Here is an 11,077-nt window from a genome sequence, read left to right on the forward strand (position 1 = left end):
CAAGGAGACATTAGCTTCTAGTGATTTTATTTTGCTTAAAATTGCAGCTAATGATGATCCTGTACATGCTGGAACAAAAGTATTTGCATGGTAAGTTCAACAAATGTTTATCAATATTGAGTATTGATAATAGTTAATTGTTGTGAGGTACTGAGTTGGAGGGAACAATGATGATGAAATAAGACCACACTAATGTATATCACTTGTAACTAGGGAATTTGGCGATGGAATATATTGTGATCCAAGGTGAAGATTTGTGAGGTAGATCACTTAAATCCACTTGGGACATGATTATTGGCCTTGTGTGTTTAGCAAAGATTGTGCTAGTTTTATATAATTGTGGACTATAGATTAAATCCAACCATTGTATTTAATCTTGTTGTCACTTTCTATCTCTAGTCATGTCTCTTACCATTGGTGTTGAATTTTGAATTCAAACTGGTTTTTGGCTCTATAATTATATGTGCATTCACAATGTTAATGCAGCAAATAATGAAGTTCTTGGACTATTTTCATGGCTCCATTCTTTCAATTCAACACCTTCTACGTTCTCAAATTGGAACCCACAAGACTCAAATCCATGTAAATTTTCCTTCATTAACATTCAGTCCATTCAGTTTGCTGTTCCTGTTCCTTCTAATTTTTTTATCTCTTCCTTATCTTGAAAAAAATTGTCATTTCTGGTGCAAATCTCGCTGGAACAATCTGTTGGAACTAGTGGTTTAATATATAAGATTAAAAGTGTGAATTGGAAAAGTCTCCAATGGGTGTGATTATTAAACATGACTTTTCAATTGCAAATGATGCATATCAAAGAGTCATGTTGTTTCAAAATGGGTGTGACATTTTGATAGCTAGCCATCTCCACCATTGAAAATGAAATGGTGCGATCTAATTGTTTAAATTAAGTTGTGCCAAAAGATACGACCATTCGAGGAGACACGTGAAATTTTTTAAATAGGACTCTCTTAATTCTACTTTATTTATTTTCCAATTTATGTCAAAAATAAATTTTAAATTATTTTTGAGTGTTGTGTTTGATATCAGTATTCGATATCTTTCATTATAGAAGAGTACAGTCTAGCGTTGGTTCGTTTAACAAAATTAATATTATGCTATATTAATTTTGAAGAAGTGTTGAATCTTGGGAGATGGATGTCCATTTGATCCTATTAGCACCAATGTAGGGGGTGAAATCCATTTTAAGGAAATTTTCATTCGTATACCCTGCTTCATTTAATCTCTTTCTAATTTCTATTGTTTATTAAGTCACAATTTGTGCCTATATTCATACATGAATTTTGATTTTCTTCATACTTTTTATATTCCATTTGGATTGCATCAATCATTAATAAAATCCCGTTTAGAACTTTGAATGATTTACTGAACATAGAATTATGCATGTATTCCTAATTTGACATGCATTGCTTCTATGTTGCATCTGTTTACAAATTAAACTTTTCTCGCAATTAATTTCGGTTCAATAATAGAATTGGCAGAATGTGAAGCATATTATGTTATGCACAATCAGTTTGTATCTATGAATAATGAATTCATTTTGCATATCTATTTTGACTACAATCAAATTGAAAAAAAATGCATTTATTACATAAAATTCGGAAATAGAAATATGCACATTGTAAAATGCATGTATTTCCATTCTAAGGAAAAAATTACATTTCAAAGTAGAACCTCTTGCAATTAACAATTCCAAATAATGGAAATATCATATACACAGCTAATCATGGCGCTATGCATATAATCTCATTCGGATTCAGTAATTTTCTTTCACATCGCAAGTGTACTGTGTTTAAACAATGTGAATACATTTTTAAATATTCAATACAATTGGTTTGCATATTAGGATTAATATATTGAATAAAGCCATAAGTACACGAAAAATTAACAGAACTTGTACCAACACTAATATGGCAGACGATTTTTCAATTTAGCCGCCCAAGAGAAAAATGTTGCAAGCCATACATTTCAAACCACAGGTTTTACTCCTCTCAGCTCAACTCCGCCTCTCCATTCTCTATGCCTCAATCTCACACTGTTATTTCTCGCTGACTTCCGCCACCATTGACCAGACTCAGTACGTAGGAGAAACCAACCAGAGAACATCTTGAGGAGGTCAGTAGGAATGAATTTCAGAGTTTGGGTGATAGATTTATCACCATATTGTTTAATGTTGCAGGTGGAGAAATTGCAGCATGAATTAAATGGGGAGTTGCAACTGAACTAAATTTCGATTTGTGCATAGGTATGTGTCAATTCACTCCTGTGCGTGTATTTCCTTATTGTTCCCACAAAAGGTAACCATGCTACTTGTTTAATTCCTTAACAAGTGTTATATGTTTTCCTTGAAAATCGTTGCTTATATGTTTGAAAGAGTACAGTTCCTTCATGTTTTGGCTTATTTCTTGCCTTCTAATAGAGTTAACAATGATAAGAATATTTCATGATCACCATTTTCCTTCTCTCTCTCTCTCTATACACACACACAAAATTTCATTTCCCTTTTTTCTAGATTTTAGTCCATTTTAGTTACATATTTTTAAAATTGTAACCATTGATCCTGTTATATTGAAAGAATTAAGCATAACATAGTAATGTGATACGTGATGCAAGTCAACGAGGTCAGATACTATCTTTGAAACTCAAAAATTGGCATTGTTACTGATGATTTTACTTAGAAGTTTTAAGCTTTAGCACATTTTAATGCCAAAGGTTCAAAATGAACTCAGTTATGAGGGTTCTAGCCATTTAGCTGGTTGGCAGTCTATTAAAATAGAGTGGCATTAACAAATAATAATAATTTCAATGTACTCAAAAGATAGAGATTACAAGAATTATATGAAACTTTTTTCCTATAATACCAAGACTTAAGAGGATGTTTGGAATATATAAGATGTCAACACAACTTATATGACACTCAAGTAATAAAAGTTCAGATGGTAAGATTAGGCATCCGATTGATTCATTGAGTTGGAAAATGATTAACAAAAGGTGGCCACATTTTGCATCCGATCCTCGAAATATTAGATTATGTCTTGCTACTGATGGATTTAATCCTTTCAGAGATTGTAGCTCTAAATATAGATGTTGGCCAATAATCTTAACTATATATAAGCTGCCTCTCTCAATTTGCATGTCAAAAGAATGTTTGATGTTGAGTTTATTGATCCCGGGACCGAAACAACCAGGTAATGACACAGATGTTTATTTAGCACCACTTATAGATGACTTAATGTTGTTATGGAGTGATGGGGTTGATATGTATGATGCAGTTACAAAGTCTACATTCAACTTAAAAGCTATTTTGATACGGATAATACATGACTTTTCTGCATATGAAAATATATTTGGGTGGCCCATCAAATGAAAAATTACATGCCCTAGTAGTTGTGAAAATACATGTTCAGTATGGTTGAAGCATGGTAGAAAGTTTGTTTACATGGGACATAGAAGATTTCTCGCTTTTAATCATCCATTTCGCATGAAAAGGAGCTGGTTTAATGGACATGTTGAACATGGTATTAGGCTGAAGATTAAAAATGGTGAAGAGGATTCTATTGAAGTTGATAAAATTACAAATGATTGGGAAAATAGTGATAAATGAAAGAGGAAGAGGAATACAACTCAATCTAATGTCACGTGGAAGAAAAAGTCAATATTTTTTTATCTACCATATTGGAAGGTAATTGTTGTAATATTTCCTTCATTTTTATTTAATATTTCTAATTGCGTGCAATTTTTCATGAGTCCATTAATGTTTGATTTGAAGACTTTACTTGTACATCATAATTTGGATGTGATGCATGTGGAAAAGAATATTTGTGATAGCATCATCAGTACACTTTTGGATGTCAAGGAAAATCTAAATATGGCATTAACTCTCATAAGGACAGGGAAGAAATGAACATTAGGTATGATTTACATCTTTAGAGTAGAGGAAATAAATTCTGCCTATCAGTTGCTCCTCATACCTTATTAAAAACAGAGAAACAAATCTTTTGTAGAAAGCTTGATAACTTGAGATTACCCGATGGTTATGGATTTAATATTGGAAATTGCACATCAGTGGAAGAATATAAGATAGTTGGGCTGAAGTCACATGATTGTCACATGTTAGCGCAACAATTATTATCAGTTGCATTGAGAGGACTTCTACCTAAAGGACCAAGGAAATCTATTTTTAAGTTGAGTTCATTTTTCAAGGAAATATGTCAAAGAATTGTAGATAGAAATAATGTTGAACAATTAGAGGAGGACATTTTTGAAACTTTATGCATGTTGGAAAGGTATTTCCTGCCTTCATTTATTGATATAATGGTTCATTTGACAATCTATATTGGGAGAGAAGTTCGTCTATGTGGACCAGTACAATATCTTTGGATGTATCCATTTGAGAGATATATGAAAATGTTGAAAAGGTACGTTATGAATCGTACACGGCTTGAAGGGTATGTAGCTGAATGATATATTGTTGAAGAAAATGTGAAATTTTGTAGCAAATACGTAACACAAGCATCCAAAATAGGCTCTAAGCATGTACGTAATGAAGAATATGAGACTAATTTCCTAGTTGTAGGGCTTACAATTTCTAAATGGAAGGCAATTGCACTATCTAATGAGATGTTGAAAGTTGCTCATCGCTACTGTTACTGAATGGTACAGAAGTTCAACCGTACATAGAGTACATTTATTAAATATCGAGTTTGATAAATTTTAAGTAGTTCAACCATATTACTTTTTGATATATTGTATTTACCTTAGGATGCGTATGGATGAACTCAAGAGTGTTGACAGAAGACTAGAAGAAATGATATTTTATTGCCCAAGAAACACATTGAAGTTTTTGCAGCCTGGTTGGATGATAAGGTTGGAATACACATCAAACAATAAATGTCTAGTTGTGCTATTTATTCTTTTATTTCCAACATTTTAAAAATAATAACAGATAAAAGTTTAGCTATTGATAGACAAAGTATTGAACAATTTGAAGTGGCTCACACGTGGTCCTAGATGTCAATCCATGTCATATTTTAGTTTTTTCATAAATGGTCTTCAATTTCACATTAAAGATACAAAAAATCTAGCCAAAACAGTGGCGTTTTAGTTGAAGCAACGACCATATATAGATCTAGTGCAAAAGATAATGCACAAATAGTTGGGCAAGTTCTTTATTATGGAGTTTTGCATGATGTTATAGTGCTTGATTATAATATGTTTCATGTTCCAATATTTAAGTGTGATTGGGTAAATATCATGAACAGAATAAAAAAGGAAGACATATTCACTTTCGTTAACCTTAATGAAGGACACAAACAATTTGAAAATGTTCCTTTCATCTTAGCAACACAGGTGAAACAAGTTTTTTATTCTAGGAAAAATGAAACATCTAGTGGGTATGTTGCTTTGCAAGCGCTACAAAGAGACTTTGAAGCATCACACATGGAAGAAGATATTAATTACGAGGCAACTATTCCACTAGATATATCACAGCCAATTATAGACAACTATGATGATGATGAGAATTATGCATGAATAGATGTTGAAGGCGCATTTTGTGACATGTAAAGTAGTTTGGTAACTTCCACATACTTTGTAGATAATGTACTTTTTGCATAATGATCAATTTTGTTCTACTATAGATTTTTTTTTTGTTTCCAAAAGACTATTGTTTTCTTATAATACATGGGATATACGCTAAGTTTTGAAAATAATTGCTTTTATGCCTTGTTTTCATGTCGTATTCTCAAAATCAAGTAAATAAATTTCTAAGAGTTCTAAAAGAAGAAGAGCTACAATTGCTAATGCAATTTGAGAGACCAGTAAGAGACTGAGAGATTCTAGTAAACAAGAAAATACTATAACTAGTCCAACTAATAATGAGCAAACCACGTTGCCAACAACTGCAAACGCGCCGAAGAAGAAAAGAGGTCCAACATAAGTGAAGATGATTCCCGAACATAATTATCGGAAGATGGATCTGGAATACAATGAATATGGCCAAATTGTTGGTAAGAACTAAGATAAATTTGCTAGCATAGTTGGTGCCATCGCACGGGAATATGTGTCTATTGTAATTAAAGATGGACATTCAGCGGATGGAAAGAAAAAAATGGAGCTTTGGACTTTCATACAAATAACATTTCTTAACTACCTTTTAAAATTATTACGTTGTATAGTTTTCCTTCTTAATGACACTATTCTCTTAAGTCTTAAATTTATGTTTGTACACAAATACAGCAAATGTTTAATGTTAGTGATTGTCATCAAAGAATGACATTTCAATGTATGAAAAAGTATTGGAGGACATTCAAATCAAGATTGAGAAAAGAAATTAGAACTCAAGTTGAATCATCTGTGAATAGAGCACGCACTATTACCCTTCTTGGACCAAATAATGTCAACTCAAAAGAAATTTGGGTAAAATTTGTCGAGGATACTTTTCCTGTTAATTTTCATGTAAGTATATTTGCATGAAGCTTAAATTTTTATAATTATTGTTGTTTAATATTTTTTTTAATAGGAAAAAAGTTCCAAGTTCAGCAACACTAATCAAAAGCTACTCCATACTATAGGTCGAAAGGTTTATCTACGTGTAGCTTATGAAAATGGTACATCTTAGGAACATATCTTCTCTTTCATGAATTGTCCAATTCCAATTTATATAATTACTAAATTTGTACTGCAGAGAAAAAAGAATCCAAATTAAAAAGGGCTAACAACAAGAGTATGGACTCATGGACATCTTAGGAAAGATGGAAAACCAATAAATGAAACAGTTGTCATTACTATGGTATGTGTATTATGTCAACGTTCAATGAAGCATAGTTTGATACATTAGTTGTATCACTTGTTAGCATGAAATTTGAGTTCCATAAGTGCAGAGAAGGATTGAAGATTGTACCATATCAATTTCTGATACACTCGCCGAAGATTCCATCCGCGATGATGCTGTCGCTTGAGTTTTAGGTCCTGAACGTCATGGGAGAGTTAGGGGACTAGGATTTGGATTTGCACCATCAAAGGTGGATGGACAAATACAAAGTAGTGGGAGAGTTAGAGAATGTGAAAGCCAATTATAAGAGTGGGGCACTAGAAGAAAAAGTGGAAACACTTCTCAGGTAATCTCAACAGGTTATAAGCAGTTACCTTTTATACATACTATAATTATATAGCCAATTACATGTAGAATAAATTTTGTAATTTCTGTGTCATTTTACCGAGTGTAGATGACAGAAATTCAAACGCTTTTATTCCTTAGGTTTTTGTATCCTACGTTGTTAAATGTTTATTCAATATATATTCAATTTGTAGCATTATAATTTTAAAAAGAATATTTTCTATTTTAAAAAGAATATATATTCACACCAAGGAAGTACTGCACCTATGACAAATGCAAGATGTGTTGCATTGTTATATGTTTGAAGAGGAAGAAGTTGTAACAGAAGGGAAGATTTCTACGATAGACCCAAGTGCAAAGGTACATCATCTGCCACATTGTCGAAACTGCTGGAAGGTTTGGGTTGAGGAAGTGTATATAGGTAATTTGATCTTATAGAGACCTGCAAATGAATTCCAAACCCTTGGTGAAGCCATGGGAAGTACTGTTGCTTGGCCAAAGAGCAGTATTAGACTTATTTGATTAATGTATATTTTTTGGATTTATTATAAATACGCGTGAATATATTTCCATTTTCAAGTCGTTTGACAGATGTATTAGACTACCTTTGTGCGTAGCTTTCAGCTTGATTTTGGGAACTCCTTTGTGGTCCATTTAAGTGGATAATTTTTTTCAAATTTGTGTGGGGTTGCTGTGTGATTTTCAGCTTTTAATCTGAGCCTCGATTAACTTTGGGTGCCAATTGTTTGGAGCTTTTGATAGGAAAGTTGATTTCCATTTTATTGTGATTATTTCTGTTATACATTGCATAGTTAACTTAGTTTGTGTTTATTAATTGGTTGATAGGCATATTTATCACTAGAATTGGTATCAAAGCCCAGTTTTAGGCTACGGTATTGGCTGATTTTTTCGATCTCTATGCTGGAATTCATATTTAGTAAATTGAATGTATGTTCATGGAGCAATTGATGATTGCTTAATTTTGTGTCCGCTAATTTTGCAATAAGGACTTGTGAGTACGTCATAATTTCGTGGGTTTATTGATGGTTGCGTAATTTTGTATTGCTGCTGAACGACTAAAAATCTATGTGCTTTGCCTCTTTCTGATTTTACTTTGTTTATTATTGCTAGGAAACTGAATAGATAGGCTGCGGAGGCGCCAAGCTAGGAAGATCAATGGAGTGAAGGACGAATTGATGCAATGGAAGATGAGAATACTAAAAAAAATAGAGAAGTGGGCACATAAGCCATTTTAATGTATTGTTTGATATTGAATATACAATGCTCATTTCCTTTTACAAATCTCTTTGGTGGTACATGTTTTGTGGTCTCATAATTATTTTTGTTGTACATGTTTGTGGTCTACGAATTTTGGTGGTACATGTATTAATTTTATTTTGAAAAATAGAATATGTTGAATAGTTTACAAGTTTATTATGTGAATTGTTAGTTTATTATTCGAATTGTTGGTTCAAAGAACATGATTTTCAGTAGTATGGTAAGCATATATAAAAATGCAAATTAATTTTAAAAAATATAAAAACAACCAATGACAATGTTTGCAAAATGTTGCAAAAACCTAAGGATAAGAGAAGACAACGTTGAAAAAGCATTGCAAAAGAGTTAACGAAAATGCCTAAAAAACGGTTACAAAAAACATAACGGCAACATCTAAAAAACGTTGCAAAAAAATTAATGACAACGCTAAGAAACGTTGCAAAAGAGTTAATTGCAACGTCTAGAAAACGTTGTAAAAAACGTCTTTTGCAACAGTTTCTGAACATTGCAAAAGATGGTCTTTCGCAACGGTGAATAAACGTTGCTATATCTCTTGCCTCAACGGCAACATCGATCCTCGTAACGTATACTGAAACGCTGCAAATGACCTTTTGCGGTATTTTCTTACTGTTGCAAAAGTCCTTTTTGGTGAAAGGCCTCTTAGACCCCTCTGGAATCCATTTATACGTTGTCATCAATTTATCACCTTCGTTCTTGATTTCACTGTATTTTCTTTTATGAAAGACTTTTAGGCCTTATACTATTACCTTATGCAATTGGACAAGGTTTTAGAATTGTCCTATTATTTCATCTACAATTTTTCAAATCGTGCATAGACAATTCCGATAGCATCACATATGATTCAGAAGCTGGCAAGTCTACGATGCTCTTGCATCTCCTTATATATGCATTTGTAAAGGATTACCATGTTAGGCATAGTTCTAGAGATTATGATAAGCCCTCATGCATTTCCTTCTCGGCAAATGCGTGGTCAACTTCTAAAGGTTACTTTAGGCAAAGAGATTAAATTTATTCTCAATCTTTCTTTTTTCCTTTGATTCAAGAAGCCTTTGCGGGGTAATTAGATGGACAAGGTGGTTTAATTAGTAGAATATACGACTGTGTAATAATTTTATTTTGTATAATGTGCCTTTTGTCTATGTAATGGATATAGATTGTATAACATGCCTTTTGAATATGTAATAGATATAGCTCGTAAGTGTCATTTACCATGTAGCATACTTTTTATCAATGAGAATTTTCACTTTATCATAGTTTTTGGTTTGCAAACATAGTCTTGATTGGTTTTTAGATTGATACGGTAAATAATTAACCAACTTGGTTGGCTTCGGGCAACAGGAATTCAAAAGTGAACTTTCGTGAATAATAGGAATACTAACATTATTGATTTCACCCAACAAGAATTTGTCCCCATTTCATTGATAATACTTTATCAAGTACATGTCATTCCAATGATGTTCAAGGGATTCGCCATCTTTCTTTGTGAACTTTTATGTTCTTGTTTCTACAAATTCGAATATAGTATATGGTCCTTCTCATTTCTAACCAAGTGAGCTGTAATTCATTTCTTCGTTTGTGATAAATACTTCCCTTAGGACTAATTCCCTCACTTTGAAGTTTTTTCTTGTAAACATTTGAGTTGAAATATCTTTCTATTCTTTTCTAGTATGCCGTGAGCTTAACTTGAGAATCATCTCCCTTATCCTATAAGAGGTCTAGGCTTGTGTTTATATATTCCTCATTTTTCTTTTTGTCATATGCTATTATTCTTGCTAAACTAACACCAATTTCCATTAGTACCATGGCCTCCATTTGCTAGTCCAGGGAAAATAAGGTTTCTCTAGTGGGGATTTTCATGGTGCTTCGATATGCCCATAGGTTTATTGACCTATAGCCACTACTGGTTATCAGCTCTTGTACAAGCTTTCATGGAATATGTGCAAAAGTTTGATATTTTTCACATTTGTTGGCAAAATTCATTGCATCCTTTCTCATATTAGGTCATAAATATCATTATTTCAAGGCCTTTTGCACTATGAAGTGTCTACTAGCGTGCTTAACACATACGCATTCATAGATCTTCGTTATTACGTATAAAGCCTCATCTTCACTTATGCATCTAAGTAGAGGGTATGTGTACTCTTGTTTGTATAAGATATCACCTTTAGTGTGTATCTAGTACCTTTTATTTGCAGTTTTTGTGCTGTCTTTTTTATCTTTAGGGAGACTCTATCTTTCAAATAAGAAATAATGTCTTGCATACAAGAATTTTTATGTTGTATCCATAAGATTTCCTCCATTTTTTGGCCAACTAGTGGTTTTGACTTTAGTTCCTACTGGGATTGTTAAATAGATCTACATCTTTTGAGCTTGCCACTTTTGACGCGGCATCTACATGTTCATTTTTCACTCTTGAAATTTGGGTGAGTTCAAACTTGTTGAAAGTAATCTTATGGTTTTTGTGAGATATATAGCCAATGTTTTGTCCTTGGCCGTGATGTCCCGTTTATTCGGTTTACCAACAATTACGAGTCATTTTTTATTTCAATATTTCGAGTTTGCATTTCTTTTACAAGCCCTAGGCCCGCCAATAGTGCTTTGTACTCAACCATATTATTGATTGCTTTGAATGCACAATTCAAT

The 11,077-nt window shown here is 32.7% G+C and overlaps 1 long non-coding RNA gene across 2 annotated transcripts; it reads left to right on the forward strand.

The window, feature by feature from the left end:
* Positions 1-1,937: 1,937 nt before the first annotated feature.
* LOC111407808 lies at positions 1,938-7,285 on the forward strand. 2 transcript variants are annotated; one of them, XR_002705199.1, is made up of 5 exons: positions 1,938-2,133; positions 2,198-2,263; positions 6,539-6,626; positions 6,704-6,808; positions 6,900-7,285. It is a non-coding gene; the product is annotated as an uncharacterized LOC111407808 (long non-coding RNA). The 2 variants fall into 2 exon arrangements; XR_002705198.1 differs by having other exon boundaries at positions 1,938-2,263.
* Positions 7,286-11,077: the final 3,792 nt, after the last annotated feature.

The sequence above is a fragment of the Olea europaea genome, chromosome 13 (assembly GCF_002742605.1).
Source record: "Olea europaea var. sylvestris chromosome 13, O_europaea_v1, whole genome shotgun sequence".
NCBI classification, from domain to species: domain Eukaryota; kingdom Viridiplantae; phylum Streptophyta; class Magnoliopsida; order Lamiales; family Oleaceae; genus Olea; species Olea europaea.